General features: G+C 39.2%; 1 protein-coding gene across 1 annotated transcript in view; it reads left to right on the top strand.

The window, feature by feature from the left end:
* The window catches only part of LOC115936549 (uncharacterized), a 541,924-nt gene that overhangs the window by 509,366 nt on the left and 16,377 nt on the right, over nucleotides 1-16,181 (top strand). Inside the window, exon 7 of the mRNA XM_081825587.1 lies at nucleotides 8,437-8,476. The gene's annotated coding sequence lies outside the window, so the exon portion shown is untranslated. The remainder of the gene's footprint in view (nucleotides 1-8,436; nucleotides 8,477-16,181) is intronic.

Genomic DNA, 16,181 nt, shown 5'->3' with positions numbered 1-16,181 from the left:
ATTATGGATGACATGTGCACCATATGGAAAACATTGTTCAAAAATCAAATTGTACCTTTCAAGTGTCTCTCACATCTCGACATGTTTTGTTTTTCTGATATAAAAAGGTCAAATCACTGGTATTAGGTGTCTTTTGCCTCGATTTGACATCCTACAGTACCAGGAATCTTTTTTCGGTTTTGTTTTTCCACTTCTATTTCTTCTGGTGTTGGTTTACTCCTCATCTCCCCCCACCTCCCTCTCGCCTTCCTGCTCAGTCTTCCCTACCAAAAAAAAAGAATTAAAGCTTGCCAGGCCATGCAAAAGTAAACCAAAGTAAACTATTCTGACAATTACGTGGAAAACAACAAAGGCAAGTAAGTAATTACGATCTATATAATAAAGCAAATGTCAGAGACTCTCGGTCATCTGAAAATGAGGGGGAGGAAAAATCTTGCTTTTTAAATTTATGTAAAATATACAAGGCAAAGAAATAGATTTTAGCAGGTGGCCCCAGGTAGTGGTAGCGTTTCCTCCAAATCTACTCAAGAAAAGACTGCGTGGTTTAGTTGCAACTATTACCTGGCAGGAAGAGAATGGAGTTATAAGTGCCTCTTACTCTGTACAAAATGTATGCCACTGACTTCAAAACTGATGGTGTTCAGTGCATCCCTTTCTTTTTTTCGGTAAGGCTTCCGTTTATCTAGACTACCTAACTCAAAGTTATATGACATGAAGAGGTCTGACCCTGGTGTGAAACCGCTGAGGTCTCAGCCAGGAGCCACCACTTACCAACACCTGGTAGTCAGTCAGTCTCATGAAGCTTCAATTTATTTATCACAAAATGATGATAATAATAGTAACTACTTTGTATATGTATTGTGAGGTTTTAATAAGATCATTAATATAAAGCAAAATGTCTGACACACTTTAAGTTTGCCATAAACATCACAATTATTAGTATTGTTATTTCTTTTAATTTTTAAGAAGATTTTATTTATTTATTTGATAATAAAGCAAGCGAGAGAGCATGACGGGGAGGGGCAAAGGAAGAGGGAGAAGCAGACTCTCCGCTGAGCAGGGAGCGCAACACGGGGCTCAATTCCAGGACCATAACCCAAGCCAAAGGCAGACGCTTAACCAGCTGAGCAATCCAGGCGCCCCAGTACTATGATTTTTATTATTATTAAGCTCCATACCTTCAGCTCTTGCATCAGAAAACACTGTACAGTGCCCCTCTTCTTGAGGTTGCAACTTCAGATGTTTTTCCTCTTAGCATTCTTCTGTACTAGTGGTGAGAACCACTTTTGCCTACATCAGAGTCACCTAGACGGCTTGTAAAAAACACAGATTACTGGACTCCATTTGCAGAGTTTCTCATTCAGAAGTCTGGGGTGGGCCCAGGATAGCATTTATAACAAGTTTCCAGATGGTAATGATGCTGCTAGTCAGGGATCATACCTTTTTTTTCATCTGTAAATGGAATAATAAAAGCACCTATCCCTTTGCATGGTTTCCAAGACTAGGAAATAGGGCATTGGAAGTTCCTGGCACGGTGCCTGGCACTGTGAGTACTCAAATGTTAACTGTGATGAAGGCTCTTATAAAAGTATTTGACAAGTCTATTGTATCAAAAGGCTGTTTGGGGGAGTGGGTGGATTGTCAGGGCAAGTTGCCGGGAATTACAAGCATCCTTTGATTTCCTTTCATATGCTGGATCTCATTTTAGAAAGATGACCTATCACTTATCTAGAAACATCTGGATACTTTGAGGAATCTTCCAAGAACTTTGTTCTTACTAAAGGACATGAATACACACAAAGTGCTTGGCAAATAAGCATAATTATGTCTAGAGTCATAAGTAGAGTAGATAACATTTTAATCATGTCTTACGGCGTTTTCCAGGTTTAAAAGCATCACTTAGCTGCTGCTTAACTTCATCCTGTCCCTGTCCTAGATAGAAGATGTGAAACATTCAGCCAGCCACCTGTTCTGGAGGATGTTAATAGTAGGGGCAGAGTGAGCCCTTCCTGGATTCTCCAGTAGGAAATAATACTGTCTAACTGTGAACTTCTCTGGATAACTTGTATGTCCCTGAACCCTGGTTTGCCCCCATTCCAAAAGGAATGTGTTTGGAATAGTTATTTTATTATTTATTTATTTATTTTGAAAGATTTTATTTATTTATTTGAGAGAGAGCGAGAACGCACAAGTGGGGCAGGGAGGGGCAGAGGGAGAGGGAGAAGCAGGCCCCCCACTGAGCAGCGAGCCAGACTCGGGGCTCGATCCCAGGACCCCGAGATCATGACCTGAGCCAAAGGCAGACGCTTAACCGACTGAGCCACCCAGGTGCCCCTGGAATAGTTATTTTAGTTTCAAACAATAAATACAAAATTCTGCTAATTTAATTTTTTTTTAAGAAAGAAAGGAGTAGGAAAGTTACTGGAAAGCTTTTGAGGGTTTTCATGTGCATCTCATCAGAACGCTACCTTAACTCCACTTAACTCCAAGCCTTACTCTCTCTCCAAACCAGATTTTAAATACCCAGGGGAAAGAGTATGATTGTCTACGTTGACCAGGGGTCATCCATACCTGGACGAATCAGCCTCATGGGGGGCTGTTTTCAGAAAAGCAGGAACACTGAGTTGGGTTGGCATTCCAAAAGGATCCAGTTCAGGAAATATATGCCAACCACACATCGCTCAAACATGCGTGAATTCCGTGAAAGTGCCAGAGGTGAGGGCAAGAATCTTAGTTCCACGGAAGGAAGACATCTATTTTTTTGTTGAACTCGATCAGACTGATGTGTTTGTTGCTGAGGGAAAATTCAGTACTAAGTGTACATCTGCATTTTGATGTCAGGTCACACCAGATGCCACATTGCCTTGATGTTCAGTAGGAAGATAGGAGCTGTTTAACATGTTCTTCAGGGACTGGGTGACGTTAACCATAGATACTTGGTGACTTTAAGAAGGTCACCTTGGAGCCTCATTCTTACCTCGAGAAATCAGTATCACATATGGTCACCCAATTGCAACTGCTGCTTATTTACAAAATTCACCTGCCCCTGAATCCCTTTTGCCATGCCAGTCGCAATATAATAACTGGCCCATTTCTAAGCCTACCAGGATTTTCCAGTGAATGACCCTGGAATGCTCTCCAGCAATAAGTGAGGTAGACCTCATTCCAATGGTGGGGGGAGGAGAAGCAACTGAACTCAATTTCCCATGGGAACTTGGATCCCTAAAGTCTCCAGGTGCCAGGCAGCTGGTAACTCCTATTATTGCCCAAAACAACTAATGGCTTATTTTGCTTGGCAGCTGAGTCCAAAACATGTATTCCTCCAACCGATGTTGCTTTCATACCTGACTTATAAAAAGGGGGCAACAGGGGGCAAGGTCCCTTTCCTGGTGCCCGTTCCTATGTACCAGCTAGACACCAGCCCAGCCATGCCCGTCTGAAGGATGTGGAGTAAATAGTTCCTCACGGACCAGCTCATCTTTCTGCCTCCACAATCTCATCTTCATCAAGTCATGCCACTCATGTTAAATTCTGGACTTTTCGCCCAACCCATAAGCTGTGCCTAACTCACATTTAGGGAGGTTAAAGAAGTCAAGAGACTAGAGGGAGAATCGGACTAGATTTGCCCCCAATTTCTGTTTTTGTTCCTACAGGGGTGTCAGAGTAATGATTGTTAAAGTTCTTAAGAGGAAAAAGTGGTGTTTGGCGGAAGATTTCACTGAGGTTTGTTTTGTTTTGTTTTGAAGGAGGTTAGCTCTTGCTTATGGGATGTGTGTGAGCAGGGATTGAACATCTTCATAAATAAGAGTGTTCCTTCCTTTCCATTTCACATATATTTGATTCCAGTATATCTTTTTGGGTAGAAGGATGAGAGAAGAAGAGCATAGTCATCCAGGGTTCTGTGTAGAGCCAGAGCAAAGGTCTTACAAGTATGATCATCCCATTGTCATTATTCTGGGAAAATGATGTTGCTTCCTATTTTCCTGCTACATAGCCCAAGTCTCCAAATTCCTACTCTGACTTAATTCCCACTTGTCAGGTGTGCCATTTCTTTACAATCTACTGCAACTTTATCGAAGGGAATGGGAAAGCCTGACTGGGCACTTTTGATGGATATTTTTTGCTTTAATGGCTGGTTAGCATTTGAACCCTCTTGTGGTAGGACCCTTTCACTGCTACAGAAGTCAAAAGGGCCAGACACTTGCTCTACTCATCCCCTTGGCAGCTAGGGCACTATTACAAGGCTTGAACTTGACCAATAGGAATTATCACTAGAGTAAATTAAAATATTAGCCCCATTTCTTCATCACATTCTGTGTCCATGACTTGTGCTACACGACTTCATGGCTCTTCTCATTAGAGGTGCAATGCTCTTCACTGGCCACTTGACTTTGGGCTTGCCATATAACTTGTATTTGCCGATAGAATGTAGGTAGATTTGATATGGCAGAGGTTTGAAATGTACTTGTATGGTTTGGCTTGCTATCTTGGAACTTCTGCCATCACCTTGAGAAGAAAGGTCAGGCATCCCACTGATCCAATCAGAGTAAGAGATAAGGATTGAAATGGAACCTAACCTGAAGTTTGGAGCCAAGTACAGCCAAGCACAGCTTAGATCAGCTACTCTCAGCTGACCCACATACAAATAAGCAAAAATAAACTATCGTTGTTTTAAGTCACTGATTTTTTGGAGTGGTTTCTTTATGCAGCTCTTGGTGTGGCAGCAGTTGACCAAGACACTTAATCTTGGGACTTTGAATTTGTAGCACATGATGCATGGAAGCAGAGAAAGTGAAGAACTTATATTGTCTACAGAGATACTACCCTCAGGACCATCTGGCACGGTGCTAATGACAATGCCCAGGGTTCAGCCATGGCATCAGTTTGGCTGAGGTCTCAGCTCCCCCATGTTCTTCTGTCAGTTTCTTCTTTGGTTTCCCAGCCTTCTGAGTTATTCTATAAGGTAACTAATATCCTTAGGAGATAACTAATAGCCTTCCAATAAATTTGTTTTCTGCTTAATTTGGTCTGGGTCGAGCTGTGTTGTTTGCAAAATAAGAACCCTATCTGAGGGGCACCTGGGTGGCTCAGATGGTTAAACGTCTGCCTTCAGCTCAGGTCATGATCCCAGGGTCCTGGGATGGAGCCCCGCATCGGGCTCCCTGCTCGGCGGGGAGTCTGCTTCTCCCTCTCCCTCTCCCCCTGCTTGTGTTCCCTCTTTCGCTGTGTCTCTCTCTGTCAAATAAATAAATACAATCTTTAAAAAAAAAAAAAAAGAACCCTGTCTGAATCAGCCCTTATATTTCACTGGAAGTGGAGGATTTGGAAAAGCAGAGAGTGAAACTGGCCAATAGTGGAAGAAGCAGAGACATTCGTCCGTAAGTCCACAATTCTGGTGGCGTGGTGTGCAGGAGAATCTCTGTACGGTATGAGGCAGGCTTTTTATTTTATTTTTATTTTATTTTTATTTTATGCCTCTGAGAATGTGCAACAGTTCCTACTTGGTCAGAGTGCACATGAATCATGGGGTTGGTCAGTAGGCTATCTTTCAAAAGGAGTGACCAACGTTCTTCAATCAGTAAGCTATGTCCATCAACAATCCTAAAACTAATAGATTATGCCTCATTGACACTTCTTTTCCTTACCTAATTGTTAATACTTAGATGTCTTTTTGATATGCTAAGAACTTCTAGTGAGGAAGGTGGAATATGTGATCAGATTAGAAAGACTTTAGTCATTAGCCACAACTCCTATGTAATGGGCTTCTTCAACATGCCATCCATTAACCAGGTTTTATTACATAAAAAATTTTTTTAAATGTCTAAAGCCATATACAACTACTACAAAATCACTCATGCACAGTTTTTTTTTAATAAGACTTGTCAAATATTTAGTTTTTTCTAAAGCCTCAAAGTATACATAATTGAATGGTATAATAAATACCAAATTCTCCAGTGTTTCATAAAGTATGTAAAGTGAATGGAGTTAGGTTTGCCAGTATTGTCATAAAGCAGAGAATCAGGAATATTTATGAAGTTGACGTCCTTGTGCCATGTAATCTCAGATAGATGCATTTCATTTCATTTAAGGTAGAAGAGAATGGAGTTTCATCACTCAGAAAATAAGCTCATTTACTTGGCATTAGTTTTATATTCAACCCAAGACATTTATTTCTGGAACTTGGATCACATTTACTCTACTGTATATGTAAAACGTTCACTGCCTAGTATATACATTTTAAGTTTATTATCTTTTGCCTTTACACAAAACCCTTGGCAGACTATTCTTAATGCATATATGTTAGAGATAACGGAGTCTGTTTCTTGTCAGTTCTAAATTTAAATGATTTACTTTCTTGATGGTTGAAAATGCTTGAAGTCAGGGCATTAGGGGGCAAATCAGTCCATTTGTGCTTCTTCAAAGAATTAAGAATTTACATGATAGATGAAAGTTTACTAAATACTGTTCACAAAGGCAAATAAGGAGTGACCACCCTTAAATACTTTAAGTTCATTTGAAACATCTAGTTTGAGGAGCAAGTGGGAAAAAGGGGAGATAGAGAAACAGAATTGGAGATAAAATGACAAAGACCTTTCATATTCTCATGGGAATGAAACAAAGAGGAAAAAATCAATAAAGCAAGTTGCATCAAGAGCCTGATGGTCTGAAAATAACAAGCATGAAGAAAAAAAGTAGAGCATGAAATTCAAATGTCCCTTCTTAGCATTTGTTTTATCATAGATCTTCACCATAAAAATACAGATTTAACAAAGTAAAAGGAAATAAAAACCATCGTTATTCCTACCTCCTAGGGAAAGCCATTATTAGCATGTTGGAATGCATCTTTTTTAAATGTGTGTGTGTGCGTGCATGAACAAATATATTTTTTTATACTAACGAATCACATTTTATAGTGTTTTGTAACTATATCATCACCTAATATATTGTGTGCATCCCTTCATGTCAAAAATATACCTCAACATACAATTAATGGCTGCACAAACATTTCATTTTGTAGAATAAACAAATAAATGAATTCTACCAATAACTTCTGTAAATTTCCCTCCTACAACTTCCATTATTAAAATGAAGCTATAGCCTCACTGCACCCTGAATGACTGAAAAACTGTAGAATTAATGGTGTCAGTAAGATAGATGGCCTTCTGATATCAGGCTGTTGAATCCAGAGGTGTTTTGCTAAGTCTGAATGTTCTGCAGCGTGCCCACAGCCCCGGCTCACTTTTTAAGCTCCTGTGTCTGTTTTTAGTCTGTCTCTCTCAGACGCTTCATTTCTTTTGCCCAGCCTGGGGAACATCTCTGTTTTGCTCAGTGTCCTGCAGTGTTTAATAGAACTGGATTCAAATATGGTACTTCAGTGCTGATCCCTTTGCCTAATGCATGCAGATACTTCGTTGAAGACTCATGGTGGTAGGGGAGGGAATGACTTAAATTGCATTGTGCCCCACTCTAGTAAAGGTCCATAAAATATGAATGTTAGTTAAGCTTCTTAAGGGTGTGATTTTAGTTTGCAAGTAGAGGTGGAGTGGAGAGAAATTTCCAAGTGCCCTTGAAATAATGAGCAGTAAGTAGTCAAGTCTTGTGCCTACATGTGCTTCTTATCCTAAACAAAAGACTGTGCCATGCAGAGCTACTTAGAAACTTGGGATATCCATTTCACTAAAAAAAAAATGCAACCTTAGAGGACACTGATGTGATTTGTGCTGTGCTGTCCTTTAAAATGTATCATTTCTGAAGAGGAAGCAATGTAATTGTCCAGTAACAGGCTATAGGTTAAATAAATTGTTGTATTTTATAGTGGGATACTTCCTAATTATTCAAAAATGGTATAATTGCAAAAATCTATAATATGTGTAAAGATATTCATGTTAAATGGGGAGGCTATAAAATAGCGTGTACTATTTTTTATCCCATTTTGTAAAAATAAATTATATTTTATCTTTACATCAAATATCTTTACATCAGTCATTAATGGTGGTTATTTTGGACTGGTAAGATTACTGGAAGCCTTTCTTTCTTTTTGTGTATTTGCATTTCCTAAATTTTCTTTAAAGATTTAAATTTTGTAGCGAGAAAAAACATTTTTAATCATTTCTAGGTATGAGACTAAAGGTGCTATGGAATTTTGTCTCCCATATGATTCTGAAGGGCTTCATTGTGCCATCTCTCAAGCACAGGGCTTGTCATTCAGACGTCACCAGCCTCGTAGAAGAATAAACAGTGTAAAATAGAAGCATCTCTTGTCCAGTGAGTCATACTGTGCTAGGGTGGTTAGAGGTGAGGGGCAGCTACATTGGCATATTACCTTGGATCATAATGAGTAAAAACTTAAGAAGAGCACAGAGTAAGGGAAAATGACAAGCAGTTAAAAGCCTAGAAGTAATTTTCTTCCTGTTTTTTCTCCTTTTCTTTTTTCAGGTTGACGTGGATATTTCCCTGAGCCTGGTGTAGCCAGTGGGTGAGTTGATTCTTGCTGATATTCATAGATAAGGTTAATCTCAGGATTAGGGAGAGGGAGGAGTAACAAGCACATGTCTACTGAAGTGACCACTCTTGTTAACACACAGTGTTTCCTGTAACTCTTCAAAAAGACCGAAGTGAGCCCTCACATAATTTCTGGCAAGGTGAAGTCCTGGGTACATTTCACAAAGTAGAACTTCCAACCACAGTGGGATTTCCAGGAACGTGCCTCAAAAAAACAAACAAACAAACAAACAAAACCACAAGTGAATTATCATTCTCTAAAAGCTCTTTGTCCGCATTTAAGCAACTACTGAGAAAAAGAAGTAGGGGGTCAGTGCAGAACGACTTCACTATACTATAGATACAGGACAGTCATTGGTTTTCAGAACAACACATCTTTTGGACATCTTCTAACCCAAACCTGTGGGACACTGAGCAAAACAGAGATGTTCCCCAGACTTGCCCTGAAGTTCTGGATCTATCACTCTCCCACCACGTACCCCTTAGGTAAATGGAAAACAACAGTACTCACTTTCTTAGGCTGGAGTTCTATTCCTCATTCATATATTTTTCATAAGGCCTTTTGGCATCTGTGCCATAACTGCGAGTATATACATACTTCAGTGGAAGGAAGAAATAGGAGTGGGAAGTGTACCATGACCCGTACCTACATCATGTGGACAGAAATACTAACTAGGATGTATTGTGTGATATTGTCCCCTTTAAAAGGAAATTAGACATAAGAATTGAGTATGTTTCAGTCTTAAATCTCAACAACTTTCTTTTCTGAGAGCCAATTTCTCTACATTTCCATGACTAATTAAAAGATGACAAATCTGGATGGAGCAGGAAAAGTCCCTATGGAATAGAGAGTGTCAATATGCTTAAGTAGAAGGGAAACTTCTGGAAGAATTAGTGATACATGACTCAGGTTCTGTCAAGTCTGCTGACCAGACCTGCACCAGCTCACTAGTACCTTCTAATGACCACTTATTTCCTTGTAACTCCATCGGGTGTGATATTCAGAGCGTCCAAGATCATCGATCATTTTGCTGGACTTCTTCACAGCCCTTCTGCTTCCTGGCTGAGTTATTTATGTAACATTACTCCACATGGGAAAGCCCAGCTGTTAAAGTTTTAGAATCAGGAATAAGAACACATTTTTATTAGATCTTTCATCTTGTCTACAGTATGTTTTTCTTGCTTTAAATAATGATAACAGCATGCTAGCGCCTCCACCATAACTCATTTGCCTGTACATGCCTTTGGAGGGGAGAGCTGCCCATTGTACTTCTGGGGTTCCAAAATGGGGCAGATAGCAAACTGAGTATGAAATCAATGTGTGAGATTGTATGATCACCTGTTGGGTTTGAATTCATACGCCTGGGGTAAGTACTGCAGAGGTAAAAACGCTAGAACTAAGTTACATATTGGTGGGAGCAAGATGGGAATATGAGAGAGAAAGAGTTTAGGGAATTAGAAAGTTTTGATCGTAGAAGAAAAGTACTATTTAGAAATAGGGAAACCCAGAAAGAGGAGGAGGAGGAGGTTTAGAAGGGAAGATGAAGAGCTTTGTCATATGCAGTTGGAGTTGCTGGGGAGAGATCCAGGTAAAAGGGTCTTAGAGGGCATGATGACCTTGTGATGTGTCAACTTGGTTAGGCTAACCTACATGTCCTAGCATTCCCTTCCCTGTAAGGTTCCGGTGAGAATGGGCCACAGGGGAGTCTTGTATGAAATTCGGAGGGCAGAGGTAAAGCAGTGGCTCTCTTATTAGCTCATACATGTTGTCACAGAAATGCTGATGAACTTGTTGATGAGGGGACAGCTGGGCCTACTACTGTTCTTACCTTCCTTCAGCTTCTCTGACTCCTGTGCCACATGTATTTTTAGCTGTGGTCACTGGCTTCTTTCTGCAGGATATCCACAGCACCAAGATAGAGCAACAGTTGACATGGATTTTTAGCCCATTCTGCAGCTTCTAGCCCTCCCTTCTTGACTATCTGCCCTGTGGATTTCAGCTCCAATATAGCAAATACATTAGCCTTACAGAGACTACTATACCTGCTCCGGTTGTGGAAGGTCAGATCCTCTGCATGAGCTGGCCGGCCTTTTCTGTGGTTCAAAGAACTGCATGGTTTGGTCTGTTTACACCATTCTTGGTCTTAGTAATATTCCTCATGCCAGTTTCCTATCAATTTCTCCACCACATCAATCCTCAAGTCCCTTCCAATTGACTCCATGGACTGGCCTTCTCTGACCACTCCATCTAAATCATCCTTTGTTTTCTCCAAGGTCCTTACTAGAGATTGTGTTTGCTTACGTAATTTCTTGGTTAGTCAGTCTTCACGACAACCTAGGTTCCACGACGGCAGATATATTTGTCTTGTTCCACACTGTACACCCTGAACCTAGCACTGTAGCTGGCACACAGCCAGTTCTCAAAGGATTCTTCCAGAAATGGAAAGGGAGAGATGGAGGACTCTACTTGGTGGGGTAGGAATGTCAAAGGGGTTAGTTTTCCATTCCTCGAGGGGCACATGTATTATCCCGAGTTCTACCCCTATTTCTGTTCTTCATGGGAAGTCAGACTAATTGCCTAGGGATTCAGAAGACATCTCAGCAGTTCCTTATATCCAATTTCTAAGTGTTAACAGATTCAATTACACTTCTTTAAAAAGATGCTTGTGATGGTTAATACTTAAAAACAACTAGTATTGGAGTTGCCAGTGGTTTGAATGCAATTTTACTTTGCGGGTTTAGAATTATGTCGCTATATGTTATTTTGGCCTTGATTCACTTAGAGCTAAGAATGTGACCCATTAACAGAGATCTGAATGAGGTTTAGAGTTCTTATAAAACTCAATTTTCAGAAAACCCATCCAACTTTATTACCCTATATTTTGTGTTCTACAGCTCTCTTAATTTCATATTGCAGACTTCTTAAACATATTTTACAAGTCGAAGTACTCTCATCATTTTCCAAGATTTAATAAAGTTTCCATTTGTGAATAACACACTAGTTAAAAAGGAAGCAAAGAGTTTACTTATTAAATAAAATCAAAAGGAAAATGCTATCTTCTGTTTTTTTAGGAGCCCTAATGAAATGTTATTGAGTATTCTATCTTTATAACTTACAATTTCCAATGTCAAATCTTTTCGTGTTACCCTGAGCCTGTAGGTCACTTTTCTTTAACACTTCAATACTGGAAATATTCCTTCTTCAATGCTGACCCTCTTGAAATCCTTCATGCCTTAACGGTTCCTTTTTTTTTTTTTTCTTACTTTTTAAATAGTATCTTTGCACATCATTTTTCCAACATTTAGCCTAGACATAATACTTGATCAAAAATGTTGAAATGACTCATAAATTACACATTTTGGCAACTTGGCTACACACCCTCAATCACTACACATTTGCTCCTAGGTTACTTCCCTTACCAAATAAAGCTCAAACAGTAGTAGTGTCCGGTATTTTGCAGTTCTTGTCTTCCACGTGGTGTGTGTGAAGTGATTTACCCTCATTTCCAATCTGTTATGGTTAGGGATATTAATACAAACCCTCTGAATTGAAAACAAAAATTCAATGGTCTCAAGCAAAGCCATTTTTAGTTGTTTTGACCTGAGTTAGGAATCAGAAATTTAGTGATTTTTCTCTCTAAAGTCTCAGATCAACTGGTAGTTATGATGGAGCAGTGAGGGAGGTTTACAATATACATTGAAGGAAATAACTAAGATACTGTTTTTCTATTCATACCTGAAAATGTTTTTTGAGTTCAAAGTTCAACTAAAAAAATAGTTGTTCCAATTCATTTGGTTAAGTAAATTCTTTCTAGTTACACTTGTAACAAAAGTTTATCTGTGTCAGTTCAGTGCTGGAAAGATAACAGAAAGGCCATGCTGTGCAAAGCAAGGTACATAATATATATAGACTTTGTCATATTTCTTAATAAATGGCATAAACTGTCTGAATAATTGATGGACACTGCTCACCTATTTTGCATTGAATGTTTGGGTATCTCAAGGCTCTTAGTGGAGGACAAGGTTAAAGTAACTGTCAGCAACTAATACTGTCACTTTCATTCAGAATCCAATTTCTACTGTATCTGGGGGTGTGTGAATCAATGACTTCCTACCTAAAGCAAGTCATTTAGGTTCTTGAAGGGTTCCTTCAGAGAAACGGCAACAGAACAGCTTTAAGATGCAAAACAACATAAATTCCCCCGAATCTTGACCAGCCATGAATTAAAATGCAGGTAAAATGAACAGAAACACTTCTCTTTTCCCATCTTACTCAAAAGGTGCCAATTTCAATTTTTTAACCTCTTAAGAAACTGTTCTTACTCATCTGACAGTAAGACAAAATTGGGAGGCTCTTGAGAGTTCGTTCTGATTTTTATTACACACCACAGACATGTTCACTAACCAGAGTAGGATGATTCTGTTCTCTTAAAATCACAGGAAATAGATTTCCTCCTTCCCCCTTTTTTGATGTCGGAGGTGCATTTCAGATTATTTTGGGATTAGTTTAGGGCAAAGTAAAAGAAATCATGGAAGGCAGTATATAAACGACATAATTACGAAGCTATTTTTGGAAGCCAGCGGTAACTTGCTGATTGAGACTAACAAGGCTATCGTATTCACAACGCTATTACTCAGTTACTTCTATTTTGAACATCTACTGTTTACTGAACACCAAATAAAGTTCAAAGTGGTCCCTAAGAATCTTCAATTCCTTTCAGCCTCCTATGATCCAGCACCTTCCCAAAGCTTTTGAAGAGAGTACAAGTCCTTGCTTACTAGAAATCTTTCCTGTGCACACGGGAAACGTAGACAGTGCAACCACCTCCACTTCTTGTGCAGATGTGTGCTCTGAGAATCATGGCTGCTTTTTAGGCATTGACGGGAGTATGAGCTGAAAATACTTGACCTGACTAATATTACCTTGGCTTTAGATACTACACAGGGGAGTCTCTGGAGAGTATACTATTGTATTCCTGGTCCAAATTAAGGTTGGCATGGATATACTTAACCTTGTTTACACATACACCAAAGGTTTTTTTTTTTTCCCAGGCAGGACGGAACATTGTATTCAACTTCAATTTTGAGGTAGGTAATAGTGAGAAAAAATACAAGACCCTCTAGGATCTAACTCTGTCCACCTTTCTAGGCTTATTGTCTTAATACTCCCCAAGCGGCACAACAAGCTAGGTGCTTATGGTTCATGACATGCACATGGCTCTTAAATTCAGCTTAAGCACTGCTTCTCTGGCAGGAAATTCTTACCTCTAAGTTGTCACCCTTATTTTCTTCCAGAATCCTGGCATTATTTCAATAATAAACGTTATCACATTGCACTTTGTATAAATAATTTCATCTCTCTCATCTACTGCACTGTGCACTACTAGAGGACAGAAATTATGTACTTGTTTTTCTGTCTTCAGTGGTAAGGTCCTGTATACTCCACAAATGCTTCTTGAAAGAAGGGTCAAATGTATAAATTCTATATACAAATGCTAGGTCTTTCCCACAAAACTAGGCAGAGACCTGTTCATTTTTCACTCTGTCCACCTGGAGAAGTCACTTCATTCTGACCTCTTCTATTGATGTGCATATTACTAAGATGCAGAAATCCGTTACAGATGACCTATTTCTATTATCCCCAGTGTGAAGAGGCTGTTTTGAACTTGAACATGGAAAGTGCCTGGCACAGGCATTTACGAGACACTGGACTTGAGTCCAAATTTTTTTAAGCTACGGAGGGAATTCAACAGACTAAGTGGCCTTTTAATTGACCATTTTTTAAGACTGCCCAGAAGGAAGACTGGCTCCTGCCATGGACAAAGCTGAGGCCATTCAGGAACCAAGTATCAGCACAGAACAATTTCCAGGAGAGATGGAATCAAAAAATTCTGGAGCCAGGAAAGAGGTTAGGGAGAGTATCCAAACCTTGGAAGCTGTGGACCTCCGTGCCCACCATCCACCCCTTCCAGCCCTGCAGTAAGACTGTGTGACAGAGGCAGTCTATCTGGTGCTAAATTGATCCTTAATCCTCTTCTGCATCCTACCACCCCACCAAGACCACAACAGGAATATCTGAATATTCTGTGGGCCTAAAACTACCTACGCTGCCCTTTGGGGTAGAGAATAGGATTCAGTGGTAGCTCTTTGAAAAAAGTACATTAAAGAAAATGTTAATTGCTTTTCTTCATAGAATCCTCTATCTCCCAAAGAACTTGTGTTTCAAAAGGTCACAGTGTCTGGGGTCAGAAATAAGCTGCCTCCCACTCTGTTGAGCATCTACACACAGCAAGATTTTTTGTATGTTACCACAAACTTTTCAAAGAACTTATTTCTTCCTCCACTTTCCACCTACCTTCTCCAAAATGCCAAAATTAAAGAAATGCCCTAGAACTGATTATCTAGAATATTCTTCCCTTTATTCATATTAGATTTGTGTTAGCATATAAAAAATTAGTTGACATAGCTTTTGGAAAGTCTAGTTGGCAACAGAGTGGGACAACAGATGGCCACTCTGAAGCCAGACCCAGAAAGGTGACTTACTCTGCATGTATATGCTGATAAGAGTCCTATTTTTAGGATACCCTGAAAAGTCTTGACCTGACGCAAAGCCCAAGAGACAGTTCAGAGTAGGCACAATGATCATAACCTGATTCCCTGCCTAAAGCAAAATATACAACTTTTAGCAAGTGAGATATGCCAAAAATAGAAAATAAACAATTATATTGATAGCTTACAGCAGCTTTTATCTTTTTAAGAGGCAATGCTTAACAAGCTTTTCTTACATGTTTCCTAGAATTCTTTTCAAGTACTTTAAAGTATTCTTTAAAAATAGATGGCTTTTAGTTCCAAACTTTGTTTCTACAGGAAGAGCTACTGGCAGACTCACTTTCAAATAACTCTAAATATTTTCTTAAAGAAAGAAAAGGAATTAATAACTGAGGACAATATCTAATTAGTACTACCTACGATGGGCAATTTTTAGCTAAGATGTTTAAGTTCCTCTTAGCTTCGAAATTCTAACAGAATTTCAGCTGAAACTTAAGAAATGATAACTAAACTTATAATAACTGCTCTACTGCAAATTTTTTGTCACATTCCAAATGTTTCGCTTGCTTTGATGGAAACCATTGAAGCTCTTTCTTTGTTATCAAGACTCAAAGATACTTATGACAAGGTATATGGATAAGCAGATTTGAAAACTGTTACCATCACCTACTGAGTTATGCAGAAGATTCTAGTTCAAGTTGACACAAAAAGTAAACTAGATTTAAAGTGCTGTATTTAAAAACAAACAAAATACACTTTGTGTTTTGGGGCAATTAAAATAAGTGGAGACCTGACACTAAAAAGAATAAAAGAATGAAAAACACAAATAGGATAATCATTCTGTCATTAATTGTTCTATTTTGCTACTTTCACTCTAAGAATGCAGTCTTATTTAGAGAATGACAGCTGGTCAAATTTATGCTTAAGATCTTTATCCATACTTATCCAGAGTTTTCAGAGGCTACTATGCCAGTCAGCTATTCTAAACTCTTTTATGCTAAGTGTGAACATCTTCCCGGTACTACTCTTAAGTCTGATCTCATTTATCTTCTTCCTTAAGAACTGCATAGGCTTGTTATAAAAGGCTGAAACACCTGGGATACACTAGAGAGTTTGCTTCGAGGTACTCT

The sequence above is a fragment of the Leptonychotes weddellii genome, chromosome 7 (assembly GCF_054177405.1).
Source record: "Leptonychotes weddellii isolate Sample4059 chromosome 7, ASM5417740v2, whole genome shotgun sequence".
NCBI classification, from domain to species: domain Eukaryota; kingdom Metazoa; phylum Chordata; class Mammalia; order Carnivora; family Phocidae; genus Leptonychotes; species Leptonychotes weddellii.
This window is presented reverse-complemented; position numbering and strand designations above follow the sequence as displayed.